The 13432-nt window shown below is 45.5% G+C and overlaps 1 long non-coding RNA gene across 2 annotated transcripts in view; it reads left to right on the top strand.

The window, feature by feature from the left end:
* LOC146174506 (uncharacterized) overlaps positions 1-13164 on the top strand; it is a 247447-nt gene extending 234283 nt beyond the window's left edge. The window contains exons 4-5 of one of the 2 annotated variants that reach the window (XR_014702262.1): positions 12133-12230; positions 13129-13164. This is a non-coding gene — a long non-coding RNA (uncharacterized LOC146174506). Of the gene's footprint in view, positions 1-12132; positions 12258-13128 lie in introns of those variants that run through there. The other variant, XR_014702263.1, reaches the window with a different exon arrangement.
* Positions 13165-13432: the final 268 nt, after the last annotated feature.

Here is a 13432-nt window from a genome sequence, read left to right as displayed (position 1 = left end):
CACGATGAGCCCACAGCAGGCCATCTCGGGATTGCGCGCACGTTGCGTCGAATCCAGGAGAATAACTACTGGCCGAGACCACCTACCAAATTTGCCCACTACGTGAAGCCTCGTCGTGAGTGCCAACGACGCAAGGCGCCGCCCGTCCGACCAGCGGGACTACTGAACTCGATTCCGCCCCCCACCCTGCCCTTTCAGCAAATTGGGATCGATCTTCTCGGCCCCATGTCATCTTCATCTATGGGTAACAAGTGGATCATCGGGGCCACTGACTACGTCACTCGTCACTCCAAACAAAAGCGCTACCCAACGGTTCCGCGGAAGGGAAGAAGGCCAATAAAGAGTTAAATTCAGTGGGGTCTATACCTGCGTGTGTTGACTTGTGATCACGGCCTTATCATCACCACATGACAATATATATATATATATATATATATATATATATATATATATATATATATATATATATATAAATTTATATATATATATATATATATATATATATATATATATATATATATATATATATATATATATATATATATATATATATATATATATATTATATAGTGCAAGGACGGGCTTGCGGCGACATGGGCACTGATAGGCGCCGCTGCTGTAGGAGCTCCAAATGTTGGCGCCAATGCAGTGATCTGGGCGTACGTCGGCAGTGGTAACGTGGGAGGGGCTGCGGGTGGTGCGGAAGAGGTCATAGATGCCAACACTGCGATGATGCTGCGCAGGCCGGAAAATGGAGGATATGGTTAAGGTGCGGAGCGGCACGAAGTACCTTGCGCCAAGAGCTCTTCACGACTTGGCCCGCGAATAAGCACATGGAGGTAAACGTCGGCAATGGAACCAAAGAAAGGCGGATTGACTGAAGTTCATTCAAGTGCTGGCAAGTGGAGATGATGGCGTCAATTTTGGTACGGTCCTGCACGGTCGGGCCATTGAAAGCGAGTCATCTGTTACCCTTAAGAACGTGCCTGATCCGCTCGACCTCTGGCAAGGTCTCATTTACGCACCGACAAAGAGCAAGGACGTCTTCTTTGTAAGAAGTACAGGTCTCACTTGGTCGCTCTACTCGAACACCAAACTTCCTGGCGAATTCTTTTCGAACAGTAATAGCGCAGAAAATCTGGAGTAACTTTTGTTTGAAGGTGGAGTCCGGAATCGTCGATTCGTGGTTCAGAAACCAGGTTTTAGCAATTTCTATCAAGCAAAAGAACACGTTCATAACTTTATGGGAGTCGCACAAGTGTTTGAAAGCACTGATCCTTTCGCAGCAGTCGAGCCAGTCATGAGCGGTGTCACCGGAAACATCTGGCGGTAGTGTTGACGGCTGTTCACAGTCCTAGAGGCAAGGGGAGCTGGTGTGGAGTAGGAAGAAGTTTGGTCTCCCGTTTCGCATGGAAAGGCTGTGTAAGAATCAGCCTGCTAGGACCTTGGCCTTCACGTTACCCCTATAGGCCACTGAGGCACGTTCATACGGCTTGCTTAAAGTGGGGCTTTATATGTGGGCGGAGGAAGAATAAAAAGAGCGGAAGAAGAACGCTCGGACACACGCAGGTAATGTTTTCGCTCAATATATGGCACAGCTGCGTCGGTCTTTTGTAATGTTTTTACATGACATTTGTTTCCAGTTTATTGTAACTTCATCTACCGAGCCCTTCACATATTGGGATCTTCCTCAGCGAGGCTAAATTTGTGTGTCAGATTTGTGAGTCCATTGCAAAGACGACACAATGTTACGTGAATAAAACGTTTTCGCGTGTTAGCTTGTAGCGCGTCATTGATACCAGACCGACGTAAGAATTCTCTGTTAAGCGTCGTCTGCATGGTGCGCTTTTTGCACGCAAAATTGCACCAAGCAGCTATTCGCCTTTTTTGCCGCACGTTGCTAAAGAAACTGATTCTTGATAGCCCATTCCCCTAACCCAAAAGGTTAGAGGAATGGGCTGTTCGTCGTGCGTCAATTTCTTCCCGAGGAATGGTGCGATGAAATGGCTGGGAGTGAGGCAGTCACTCTTAGCATGTGGTCTCGTACTCAGCCATTACCCCAGTCACATAGGATAGAATAGTTTTTCATCATGCCGAAAACGTGACGCAATTGCGATTTGAATATGTGTTAAAACTGACATCTTGGGCAATGCTCCGAGCGCGCGACTCATGCACTGTCATTCGGAGTGGGTGCATTCATAGAGGTGCTCCCCGCTCCTATTACCATGTATATTTTTTTAGCCTTGAGTATAGACCGTTTTACCGAGAGCAAGCAGGAAAGGAGGAAAAAAAACTCTCTAACCAGATTCCTTGCGCCGACCTGTTGTTGCCAGTACCGAGTGGCTGTGCATTCGCACGCTTCATGCATAGCAGAGCGGCCTTGCACCTCTGTATATTCTCGTTTGAGAGACTTAAATGCCTTTTTAGCACCCCTTTTAGTAGTAATGTCATTGGGACAACAATGCGTGATCGTGGACTGCACAAAGAAATTGCAAGGTGTTTGCCGAGAGCGTATGCAGAAAGCATGCAACGATAGTCCGAGTGCGGCTGTGATATATTTCTGCTTCACTGCTTCTAGTCCACCCAGATTTAATTCGCCAATGATCGTTTTGTCTAAGCCAGAGGACAGACTTAGTAACAATGACGGACTCGCGAATATCATTCCAATTTTATTTCATCCGCTGTACTAAACACGCACGAGGGCAGGCCTCCCGCAAGCCGGCCACGCGCGGCCTCCCGCAAGTCGGCCACGCCAACGATATGGTGGAGCTCCTCACTTATTGTTCTTCATTTAAACAATAGGCCGAGAGCAAAAAATAATTTCTTCTCGATCTCTGACCCATACCGTGTTGTTGATGATTGCAATACAAACAAGGGTCCCAACACAGTCAGCTGCCTCTGGTCTGGCTTGCAGCTCATCTGCACACTGGCTCCCCTGCTAAGGCGTCGGCGAAATTTACATCTTTCTGTTACTGATACGATGGGATCGGCAGTAAGGAAGTTCGGCGAGAGACCATTTACTCTAGCGCTGAGCAATTACAAAGCGCCGTCGGACTGTACACTGCAGTCGGATATGCCTTCGATGGGAAACAATTTAGGCTAGGGAGTAGCGCTCGGCGAGTTTGCTGTCGTCTACCGCGCCTGCGGGCGGCGCGGCTTATGTAAGCCCTGCTGTGTGTGCTGTGAATTTGTCGTCTTCGTTTATGGTGCAGCGTAGAGCTCACGTTTTTGGAAGTTTCGCTCAACAATGCGTCGTGCAAATGATGCTGCTACGACGGGACGGGGATACGATGTTGCTGTGCCGCCGGACGTACACCAAAGCTGTATAAAAACGCCGACGGATAGTACTTTAGACACTACTTCTTTTATGTGATGTTCGTAAACCACGGTCTAACTTGAAGGTATACATTGTTGAAGCAGAACAGCTCGATCGTATGCTTTTCGCATTCGGTCGCCGGAGCACCGCAGACACGCATGCATTCGCCAAGCTCGGTGCGCGAGCGGTTAGCGGCCTAACCGCGGTGAACGCTGCCCGTGCCTTTAATGCGAAATGACAGCAGCGCGACGTCGAATATAAATATGCACTGTTCAGAGGATATACACGTGAAATTGGTCGCACTTTACGGTAAATCAATGCGGTGATGACTGGAATACATCTTTAGCAGTATCTGTTCCGCTTTGGGTAGCTGGCCGCACGATTCGCTGTGTGTTTGTGTGCACAGTTACCATTGCGATTATAAAATATAATCAAAAATACATGTACCTTGAAAGATACAGCAGGGACATCCTCACAGTCAACTCTGACGAGATCGGCCTCCTTCGCAGTCGCCTTGGCCGCTGCTGTTTCCAACATCTGCCGTCACGCTTCAAACGGATGGTATACGGTTTGCTGGCGCGCTCAAACAAAACACAAAATAGCACCAAGGTGCCGAATAGCTTTTACGAGCACCTTGAAACGGCACTTTTATACTGCCCCCTCGCAGCATCGACACGCACAGCACAGCCCAAGATGGCGCCAAGGGGACGTTCCCAGTTTGGCTGATACGGGGAGCCACCATCAAACTAACATGGCTGCGCACAGGCATTGAAATTAAAATGGTCTATAGCTGGTTCCCTATGTTTTGAGCAGCTACTTTTGAAAGGCATTTAGCAAGAAAAAAAGAATAGAGGTGCTCTCTTAGATTATACACGGCTGGAGGCGGCTTCTTCAGTGCCGGAGTGGAGGACAGCAGCTGCACCAAACGCGCGATGTGCCTGAGACGAACGGCTGCTTTCGGGAGTTAGGCGGGCGACTTCCTCAAATTCCGTGGAGCCAACCAGAATGACGTGGCGGCTGGTCCGGCTCTCACTGACCATCAACTGTCGCCCTGCGCTTTTGCGAAAACGCCTTCTCTGGCGGCAAAAAAAGAATGCTCCATTGCCGTCGACGCCGAAGAATCCTCGGAAAAGCGCCCCATACGGGTCGCGCTTTAGGCTCATCGGAGTCCCTTTCAGCACGTTTCGACATTTTATGCCGCTATTTAGGGATACGCTCAGCCTATATGAAAATCGTCAGCATGCCATAGTTACGTTAAATTGCCTAGCATTCATATTTCGGCATATTGTCAGACATTGGGCTTTAAATGCCGAGTGAAGCCTTCGGAACAATACCATTTCTTCCTGTCGGCCCCCTGTTTTAGGTCGGGGTTATTTTGACCTCATAACCTCAAATATTTCAGTCACGTTGTGCTCCTATCATACTACTGCGCTCCACTCCAATTAATTTTGATGACCAATTACCTGGCACTTGTATGCAGTTAAAGAATACCGTTGTGGTCATTTTTCCCTATATATGGCTCAAATATAATTTCTTCGGCGCGTCTGGCTTCAAAACAATCAGGAATTTTTAGAGACCAAAGCTCGACTGCTCGCATGCCAAATCTCCACGTCATCTGGCTCCGTGTGCAACATTGACCTTGAGTCTTCCGCCTAGCAGCGAAAATTGTTGTCTTCATTCTCTAACGACAACACATGCTAAGCATTACGTATGCGCTAGTATTATTTCCATTTTGCCATATCTGCGCTGCAAAATAGATTGCCTCGACAGGGCTTTGAACTCTATTTAGAACTAACGGGTAAACTTCCCCGGCCCATGCATGTGAGTGTTTTCGTCATATTTTATCGCCATTTTATCGCCATTTATCGCCATATTTTATTTAATGTATTATGCTTCAATCGAGGACGCGTAGTGTAGAAATGCCACACATTCTCGCGCTGTGCAGCATACATCTACATGTTCAAATTCCAACTGAAACACTCCTTGGCGGTGTGCTCTGAATATATTCGCCTCCATGATGTTTTATCTTCGCTCTTCTTCCATTTAACTCAGCCAGCTGTGAGGGTGCGGTCGTGGTCAGTGAGCGTAGCATAAGGTGATTCTACCAGGCAGCGTGAGGAATATACGTTGCGGGGATTAGACGAAGCCCCTCACACTAAAGGCAGAGACCGAAGCATAGCAAGACAGACTATTGAGACCACTGAACAACAATGAGCCTGTCTATACATGTTGCCGATAGCGCCTGTCCTGTCTGCATCTGTGTTAGTTGTCCCCGTCTCTTTTGCGCTATGTCTTCAAAAAGCTTACGAAGCGAGAAAGCTATCCAAGATGACAGCGGCCGCAGCGATGGCGGGTGCTGCCAATTGCTTTAGGTTCCATTCAATTCAGTTTACATGCGAGAAGGTGCTCATCCCCTGCCAGAGCTAGAAGGTGTGAAAATACAGCTTCACGAGGCCCAGGGAACCATAACAAGGCAACAAACAGCAGAAAAAGTTCAAATATTCACATGAACAAAAACAAGTTTGTCAATTTACACCTGTAAATAAGCAGAATCATCATTGCAAATCAATGAAAAATATGTTCACAATTTTTTACATAAAAATATGTACAAACCTGGATAGGAAAACTATCCCTTGCAACGGCTTTACACAATATGTTGATCGATAACAAATCCTGCAAAATCATTTAGAGAATTGAGGATGTAAAGAAAAAACGAAAGATAAGAACAGCAGCACTTATATCAGCCGTATTTGCTTATCTTTGTCTGTAAAATATTACAAATATTGCTTTGTTATTTGTGTGAGTTATGCGATTGCAGTTATATCAAAGTTTTGGAAGTATATGCCTTAACACTTATAGCCTGTAGTATGCGAGAGAATTAGAAGCTAACGAGGTGACTTTGTTGCAAGTAGTCACTGCATAATCATGCTTTAGCAGTGCAAAATGAACACAAAGGGTGGAATACATACATACTTTGAAATGTTTATTATATTTTCATAAAACGGTAATTCAAGGAGAGCTCAACCTCTGATTTTTCATGCGTGCAACGAAGAAACGATTCAATCAGCGCGACCATATTTGCGCATTCGTCTGATGCCTGTCATATAACTGTCTCTTTCTGTCATAGGAGTCTCCTATTGCCATGCTGACTTTACCTGATGCTTTGTGTGTAGATTCCGCTTGTTCTTCAAGCTGAGTGGTCGACAAAGCGGTGGCGTACAAGGCCCCGTTCTTCTCATATTCCGGTTTAGAGTTGGGACAAAACAACGAGATTATGGCTGCGGATGATTGTATTTTGCAGCTGACATTGTAGGACACAGAAACGGCAACAGAGAAGAAAACATTAAAGGAACACAAAATCAATTCCTATGCTACGTTTAGATAATGTTGTACCAAATAGCTCAACGATCCGCCCAGTTACAGCCTGATCGGCTGATAGTGTCATGTCAAGTAATGCCGAAGCAAATTTGCCCGAGGCAATTGTGCAATGGTTAAGATATGCGACTGCAGTGCTGGAGTACATGGGGTTCATCCCAAGCACAGGTGGTTTCGTTTCAATGAAGGTGAAACGGGGAGGTTTGTATGTCCTGTGTAATGACATTGCACGTTAAAGATCGGGCTGTTGCGACTCGTGTCTTTCCTTCTTTTTCTTTCTTTATTTTCTTTTCTGTGCACCGGAGGCAGCGGAGGTGGTTCAGCTGCAGAGCCAGTAGCAGGACCATTCATTTTGTTTTTTTCTTTCTACACTCACAACAGCAACGACGTTAACATCCCCAGGTACTCCAAATAACTCAGCGTCCCTCCGCCATGGCTCCTCTTTCTGCCTTTCCATTGTCACTCCTATGGTTGGTTACTCCCACCTCCTGACATTAGTGACGGCGGGAATGTAGTGTCCGCGAGAAAACACAGATACTGTGCCTTTCCTTTTTTGTGTGTGTGAACCAATGATTTATAGAAATATTGCACATAGGGCTATGTGTGGGTTTGATGGGAATCTCAACCGACTGCGAGAATTGCATCCCTAGTAAGCTAGGATACTTAAAGGCCTCGAATACGCCAGAGTATAGCATTGTTAAAGCACGATATGAGCAAGTCCGCGGTAAGTAGGTACAAATGCAGACATTAGTGAATGACGTGGCAGCAGTGTGGATGAAGTTGCTCAAAAATCCGGAAGGGGTATTGCAGAAAAGTTCCGATAATGTTGTTCCGCCATGTGTTCAAGAAAACAGCTGAAGAGATTGAAATGTTATTTGAAATGGGAAAACGATGTGGTGGTCTGGAACACTGAACCAATTCATAGAAATCTTAGACATGATTATGCGTTTCTTCTGCCTATCTCCATCACTGAGATGAATCGCATAAAAAGCAGGACGATAGCACAGTATGCCAGGAAGAAGGAGGAGGAGCAACTGCGTGAAAAGGGACCACTTTATTTTAAAACAAGGCATAAAAGACATCACAAAATGTTAGACAAACATATAGCAGCATTTCGTCTTTCTTTATTGCATATTGTAGATGTTTACACTCTAATTTCTTTTTAAAGTAAAAGCTCAGGCCACCTCATGGCTCCCCAAAGCAGTGCATCAAATGAGGTCCGGCATGATGTTCAGTACGAGCCGTCGCATTAAATAGATGCGCTACTCATCTGGAAGTGAGATGAGCTTTTTAACCAAAGCAGCTTTAGTATACCCTGTTGGATTTGTAATTACTGTGGCTGCTGGCACCAGACTTGCCCTCCAGTAGATCCTCGCTGTTTTTGAGGCTTCCGCAATCGAACCCTGATTCTCCGTTACCAGTAAGGCCAATGGTAGGCAAATAACCTGCCATCGAAAGTTGATAAGGCAGGCACTTGAAAAAAACAAAACGCCGCAGGGTCATGGCCATTAGATCAGCACAACGTTATTCATAGTCACCACAGAGTACAGACTAAACCCAATGGGTCTTGGTCTAATAAAAGCGCAAGTCAGCCAAAAGCTTTCGTGATTAATGTATCTTCTGTTTGCATACGGCGCCTATTAGATGTCCGCGGAACAAACGCGACAGATACAGCGCCTATTCTTCCCTGAAAAGCAATTATTACATTATTATTATTATGTCCAAGATGGCACCCAATAAGGACGCATGTGCGCTGTGCTTTCGCCCGTTTTGCAAGCAGCAGTATCTACGATGTGCCTACTGTGCGACGGTGGTGCGCCGGCAGTTACGTTCCTTTCTCCCATCGCACCGCTTCTATCCAGCCACCCGACCGGTTTTCCCCCTTCAACCGCGACCGGCGAACATGGCGGTGAGTTTGCCTCGCTACGGGCTCTCCTCCTAGACGCGCTTGAAGGAATCTCTTTTCTGAGTGATGAGGTTGCCCAGCTACGAGAGGAGAACGAGCGCTTTCGTGGCGAGAACTCGCGGGCTTTCGTACAACAAGCCGCGGTCATTGCTTCTCTACGTGCCGATATTCCCGGACTACGCCAGGAGCTTGCGCGGTGCGCTGCTTTGCGGTGTGAGCGTCCTCTCGTCGTTTCCGTGGGCAATCCTACCCGTGATGAGCCGCCACCTGTGGACTACTTCTCCGATCTTCATCGAGGGATGACTCCCGGCGATGTTACCTGTCCATCTTTTGGCTCTGCTCTTCCCCGTGTTGTTATACCACCTAGTGCGATGAAGAAGCACTGAAGCCCAGTCATCACTGGCGCAGAGAGCTCATCCATCCTGAACGTCGCCAATTACCAAAAGAAGCGTCCGAAGACTGTTTTCGTCTCGAACCTCAGTGCCGAAACAACATCGGTAGACCTTAGCAACCAAATAAAGTCAATGAATATTGCCCCATTTCCTGGCGGCAGCTGAAAACAAGGTAAGCGGTGGCCTTGTGGTAGAGCATCCGCCTCGAATTCGGGAGGTACGGGGTTCGATGCCCAGTGCCTCCGTGTACCCAGCTGTTTCCAATGGGTACAAGATTTCCCACGGCCTGGTGCTCGGCTCTTCTGGGGTGCAATGCTTGGGAAAATGGGCCATGAACCAAAATGTTGGTTCAAGAAGAAAAAAAAGGGGCCACAAATGGGGTTTTGCCGCACAAGGCGGATAGGCTTTGCCGCACAAGGCTTTCTTAGATATTGAAATTCATGATGAATCCTACAATAAGCTTGTCAAGCCTTCGATGTGGACGATGGGCTGCATTTACGAGGACTTTCCTGGGAAGCTTCACGACGACATGCTGCATTCCTTCGAACTGACGGTAAATTGCAGTGGCCCCTAATTTGGACATCTGTTATTAAAACGTCCGAGGCCTTCGGACTATGGGATCTGAATTCTTTTCTAGCGTTGTGGTCAGTTGTTACACAGCTGTTGTAGTTACCGGAACCTAGCTGTCAAGCGATATACTTTCCAATGATTTCTTTCCTAATAATTAGTCTGTTTTTAGAAGCGACTGCCCTGACAGAACCCAAACAAAGAGGAGGGGGCGTGCTCATAGCTATTGACAGTTCTCTCCAGTGTGTTCGACGTTACGATCTGGTAACTGTTAAAGAATGTGTGTGGCTTGAGCTCACTTTAAATCGATATGAAAAACTTTTACTTCCAGCTTTCTACTTTACTGCGAGTCTTCTGCTCTTAATCGAACATGTTATAATATGTCATAGCAAACACAAACTTCTCATTTTAGGGGATTTTAATACTTCAGGTAATAAATGGAACTTATTTACTTCTTCTCGCAATAATCATTGTTTATTAAGTATATGTAGCATGCTACTTGATTTTCTGGCCTCTAACTCTTTGCAGCAAAACTCTTTGCTCACACGTTTACCTGCTTTCAGGTCCTGCTTTCTTGAATACTCTTTATGACCGCCGCATCCACACAATTGATTGTCGCAATTTTTTGCGTCATATTAGCGCACTGTCATTATACCATTCCTCTTCTGCAGTAGGCACCGTTCGGATTGGTCCTGTAGTTCCCCCACATCTTGTCTACCTTCCCGGACTCATCATAACGCCCTCCCTGAAGAGTGTCCGTCCTCGTGGTTGTTGCCTCACAGCCACATTCCTGTTACATATTGCTTTGCTCTTGAGGCCAAAGCATCTCTCACCCAGGAGTTTTCGCCTCAAACATGAGGGGAGGGGAATGCTCTCCTTAAGCTTCCAGCTAGCTATTATACTCTGATGATTGCTCTGTTTCAACAGACCACGTCAGACAGGCTGGACGCTAGGAGACTGCTATCATGGCACTGATTTCGAGGCATCGTCTAAGAGCGGGCGTATAAAAGATGCGCTTTAAATGTGGCCATGTGCCACACATTTTAACTACAGTGTCATGTGACCCTGTTAGATAAGCGAATTCTCCAACGGTCAGTACGAGGAAAATACCTGAAGATCACAACAATGTATGGGTCGGTGACAAGGCGTAGTCATCCACCTGCTGATATTTTACGATCTGGTTGGCAGAGTTTGCAGCTGATTCTTCAGAGGGGTTTGTGACTCCATAAGATGGACAGAGAAGGCAGAGCTGGTAGGCATCTTTATGGTGGCCATTGCCAGTCAACATTACTGAGGTTTAATTTTAGCAGCCGTATTTGCGACATTGAACTTGTGACAGCAGCTCACTCAAGTAGTTTATAAGGGCGTAGATATTTCAAGAATTGGCCGTTTACAGACATGACATTTTTGTCGGCAGACATGACACTTACTGGCATAGAAAATGCAATTTTTCTTTTCTTTCAGCCTTGATAGACAGTTCGGGGTCAATATATTTGTCTCCAATTTGAAGCCAGATTGCTGGGACTGACTTAAGTCTACCTCTGCCTCTCTCTTTGACCTCTTTAACTAAAACGCCGCTTTTACGATGATTTCAATCTTCAGGATGACAGCCCTCTTGACAAACATGTATTATCACAATGGACAGGCATCCAACTTATCGTATATAAAAGAACACAATCATTGACATTGGACACATGGAAAGCAACCTACAGGCGCTATAATGATTCCCTTATAAGGGAAGCACTGCGGATTAATTGCCATACGCGTAATCCGCAAAACGTTTATAAAATCCCTTGTCCGTCCTGATAGATTCTAGCGAATTTTGGAGCTACTCGACTTCTCATTGTAATAATTTTCCGTAATCGTGGCCTAAATTTAGATTCCATCTGCGGAAAGATGTTAGCTTGCGCGGCAAGAAAATTTTATAACTCGGCATGTATTAAGCATTTTAGGTGTTTGTGAGCGATCTCGTGCTTTCCAGCCTCGGGTTTTGCCGTTAAACTTGGGTGACACAGATTTCCCAGCACACTGTGTGACATCACGAGTTCTTAATCGGGAGCATTCTTTCTGGGCAAGAAATCAGTTTCGGTTTTGATTTGCTGCTTTTCCTCTACTCAATACTGTCAATATAAAATTATCTAAACCAGTTTGCCTTAACGGATACCATGACCCAGGTGAAGGGTATCCAATTTATTACGAGTTGTTGCGACTGATAGCCTGTAAGTCAGTATCCAGTCTAAGCGTAGCTGTCATCGGTGACATCCTGTGCACATTCTGCGATGTCGGGGTGAGATTTGCAGCTGGTTTGAGCTTCTCCGCCACTCTCGCTTCCCGTGTCAAAGAAAGCAAAATTAGCCAATGAGCCGTGTATCGGAGGCTGAATTTCGAGAAGGCCACCAGAATCTTAGAAGCTCCGGTTGGCTTCATTTGCTTCGGCGTCAACATGTGAAACGAAATCATATTATTCGCGGCTAAGAATAAAGAACTCTCCGGCTTGCGGCGTGAAATATATGTTACCGGGAAAACCCAGGAGCAAATGTGGTTTATATATAGCGCTATTGTTTTTTTTTTTTCAGTTCTGTGACTTTTGGGGAACCTGCTGGAAAGGCTGTTACTGTTATGGCCGGAATCCATGGTGTAGTGGGTACTGCTTTGGCTGAAGCATAAAAATAAAGTGAGAACACTTCACGCTTTGTACCGATTTCCATGGCTTTCTCGTTTGTTCTTTATTTTATTGGGAATCTTTGAAAAGTATACGCTAAGAAATGTATAGAGCTCACTACCATTGACGAAACATTTATTGGAAGTGAGTTAAGCTACGCGGTTTGTATTTGAAAGCATTATTATCAATTTTAGTTTTCCTGTTTGCAGTAAAGAAGCCATATATTTAATAAACCAAGCTTGTTGAAAAGGGTTACAAGTCTGTGTTCCGTGCTATATTCAGTAGTATATCCTTAAAACAAAAGTCGTGGGTTCGAATCTTGCCTATACATCAAAATTCCTCATTCAAAAATCAGACACTCCAAAATAAAGCATCGTTTTTGACCTGTGGCGGCTGATAAATGAAACAGCGTGTTATATCTTATTATCATAAATTCCACGTTTAATTGAAATTTACGATATCGCCGTGGGGCTTTTACAGTTCCGTTTGAGGACGTGTGGCTGTACCCTAATTTTTTTACATGCCAATTATCACAAAACTGGCATTTGTTGTCAATTAGCAATGGGATAATTCCGCATTCCAGCTTCCATGTAGCACTATCTAATTAGTTAGTTGCACGTTCTACTACTAACTTTCCTCCGAAATCATTCAAGCCGAGGGTTTCTGAGTTAGATGCTTACAGGAGATGAAACAATGACGTGATCATCTAGGAAAGACACGATCGTATAAACGCTGCAGTGTGGCGTGATATTTCTGTCGCTTCTCGCTAGTCGCTTGCAGGTATGCTGTAGCATTATGATTGGCTAGTTGCTTCAGCACGAGCAACAGATAAATAAACATCTGTGTTGGCCTTTCCTAGGAGTTTGCGTTGTGTCTATCGTGTTTAGCTTTGCGTATTTTATTTTTCCAGACTGCCGTCGTCATGCAAGTCCTCATTAACGCACATAAATAAAAGGTTCAGTACATGATCATCGCTGTGTTCGTTATTCTCTCCGTTTCTTGTTCTTGTCTGTGCTCGCCGCTTCTCATATATGATGCATGCAGCTTAGTACAAGTTGCAAGCAACGTCGAACACAACGACGCACACTTCACGAACGCTATTCAAGAACTTAACGCAAAGTTGACTATTTATGCGACCAAAGAACACACAGAAGTTCAATTACTTCGGCATCCAGCCAAGTAAGTGGAAGACGTAAAAAAAATGAAACAAAGCA

This window comes from Amblyomma maculatum, chromosome 11 (assembly GCF_055883805.1).
Source record: "Amblyomma maculatum isolate TAMU_Amacu chromosome 11, ASM5588380v1, whole genome shotgun sequence".
In the NCBI taxonomy this organism is placed as follows: domain Eukaryota; kingdom Metazoa; phylum Arthropoda; class Arachnida; order Ixodida; family Ixodidae; genus Amblyomma; species Amblyomma maculatum.
This window is presented reverse-complemented; position numbering and strand designations above follow the sequence as displayed.